This window comes from Arachis hypogaea, chromosome 9, assembly GCF_003086295.3.
Source record: "Arachis hypogaea cultivar Tifrunner chromosome 9, arahy.Tifrunner.gnm2.J5K5, whole genome shotgun sequence".
NCBI classification, from domain to species: Eukaryota; Viridiplantae; Streptophyta; class Magnoliopsida; order Fabales; family Fabaceae; genus Arachis; species Arachis hypogaea.
The window spans coordinates 37066613-37069553 of NC_092044.1; positions in this window are offsets into that span (position 1 = coordinate 37066613).

Genomic DNA, 2941 nt, shown 5'->3' on the forward strand with positions numbered 1-2941 from the left:
GACCATGAGCAGCTAACAAAGGAAATAGATGTGCTCAAAGAAAAACTTGAAGAGCAACAAACATGGTAAGAGGAAGAATTAACTCGAGTGAAAGCTCAATTGGAAGCTCAACAAGCTGTTGTGAACTCTTTCATAGCACGGTTTAACAATGAAAGAAACTAGACTATTAAAGGTACTCCTAAAATTGCTTATGGTTTTAATACATATTCATAGAGGATTCATATATTATTAGTATAGTTTAATTTGTATATGGATCTATTTACTACATTTTACTTGTGTCATGGTTGAGAAATGACAAATGTCCTATTATTTGGTTTGATAAATTTGGTTGCGTATTGGCTAAGAAACAAGTAGTCAATTGGTTGTTTTTTTATGGAACCATAGACGGTGGAAATATCCAAGTTTTAGGGGAGGTTCTGGCAAAATTTTTCTAAATATTTTGGATAAAAGTTAATGGAAAAAATTATAATTGGTGTTATATCTTGTTTCAAATTTTCTGTTTCGATTTTTCTTATTTACAGGAGTGCTAAAATTGTGACAACATGCTACCTTAAGGGCTTAAGAATATTTTGGCTCATAGAGACACTAATCTATGTTAGACTTTTAACTTTTGGTTAAACTTGTGCAAGAAATATGACTTGTAGAACTAATCAATGTACTCACTAATGTTATCTTGTCTTAAAACAATTTTAGTTAAATGAAGCATGTTTGAACTATGCATGTTTTTACATATTATATAAATATTGAATTGCTTAGTAAAGTAGTTAATATATAAGTTAATTAAAAAAATAATTTGGTAAATTATGCATGCAATTTGTATTAAAAAAATTATTACAAAATAAATATTTTTCTTTTGTAACTAAAGAAAAAAATGCTACAAAATCAAGTTACATTTTGTAATAAAATTTTATGATAGAAAAAAATATATTGTTACAAAAAATATTTTGAAGATCAAAATTTGTTATCACTTTTGCAACGACTTTCGGTTTTTCGTATCACAAAAATTTGTTACAAAATGTTACTTTGAATTGTAACAATTATATTTTTTGTTAGAAAAACTTTTTGTAACGGGAGATACTGCAACGACCCTTTTTTTGTTACAAATTCCTTTGGTTTCAAAATTTCGATTTTTTGTAAAAAAAAAAAATTTTGTTACAAATATTACATTTTCTTATAGTGACACATGTCTAAAGCCATTGCTAACTTAAGTATCAGAGTCTCTTGCAGGTACCACTACTCACCTCCTTACGAGGAACTCGAATAGGCAGCACCTTGGCGTCAACAAGTTGGACGCTGTCATTTGAGGGGACCTGGGCCTCACGTTCAGACCTGACCCAATATTTTAGGTAACCCCCGGAACAGTAGTAAAGTTTGAAATCATTGACTAGATGAGGTTTAAGTATTTTGCCAGCAAATGGTCTTTAACCTGGAAAAGTTCATTTAGCTATTGTACGACAAGTAAAGAGTCATCACGTTCAGACCTGACCCAATATTTTAGGTAACCCCCGGAACAGTAGTAAAGTTTGAAATCATTGACTAGATGAGGTTTAGGTATTTTGCCAGCAAATGGTCTTTAACTTGGAAAAGTTCATTTAGCTGTTGTACGACAAGTAAAGAGTCATAAAATACATTTAGTTCCGAGATTTGTAGTTTAGTTGCCAACCTTAATCCTGTAATTAAAGCCTCATATTCTATCTGGTTGTTACTTGCTTTGAAAGAGACATGTAGGGAATGTTCCAGGACAAAACTATTGTCGCCTTCAAGTAGGATTCCGGCACCACATCCTTGAGGACGGGATGCGCCATCCACATAAAGGGTCAATTGAATGTGTTGCTCATCTGAACTCGGAGTAGTAAACTAGGCGATGAAATCTGCCAGATATTGTGACTTGATTGGTCCTCTGTTTTGGTATCTTATGTCAAATTCAGAAAGCTCAACCGACCATTTGATAAGTTGGCCTGCCAGTTCTGGTTTATGTAGGACTTGCCGCAATGGTTGATCAGTTCGAATGTGGATGACATGACTCTGAAAATAAGGTCAAAGGCGTTTAGTCGAGAATATCAATGCTAGTGCCAGCTTCTCTATTTTTGGGTATCGAAGCTCAACATGCTATAATGACTTGCTCACAAAATAAATTGGTCATTGTATTTTGTCTCTTTCTGTAACAAGAACAGAGCTTATGTCCAAATTAGTAACTGATAGGTAAAGATAAAGTTCTTCGACCTAAAAAAGTTTTCGTATAATTGAGGGTTTTGAAAGAGTTGTTTTTAGAGAAGAAAAAGCATTTTCACATTCGTCAGTCCAGTTGAAATTGTTTTTCTTTTTTAATGTTTGGAAAAAACAAAAAGACATAGAAGCTAAACATGGTAAGAATCTAGATAAGGCAACAAGTCTCCCTCTTAGACGTTGTACTTCCTTTACAGTTTGTGGACTCTTCATCTCTAATAGTTCTCAGCATTTGTCAAGATTAGCCTTTATACCTCGGCTCATAAGTAGAAATCCTAAAAACATGCCTCCTTGTACAGCAAAGACACATTATTTCAGTGAGGTTGTCAACATGTTTGTTGTCAAGATTTGTTTTTTCTACCATGTCATCGACATAGACCTCCATATTTCGTCCGATCTGCTTTGCAAATACCTTTTCCACTAGGCGTTGATAGGTTGCACCTGCATTCTTTAGTCCAAAAGGCTTGAACTTATAGCAATAATTTCCCTATTTAGTTATAAAGAAGTTTTATTTTGATTAGAGGGATGCATTAGGATCTGGTTATATCCAGAATATGCATCCATAAAGCTTAATGTTGCATAACCAGAAGCATTATCTACTAAGGAATCAATAGAAGGCAAAGGATAAGTATCTTTTGGGCATGCTTTGTTAAGATCGGTGAAATCAACGTACATGTGCCATTTACCATTGTGTTTCTTTTTACCATTACTACAT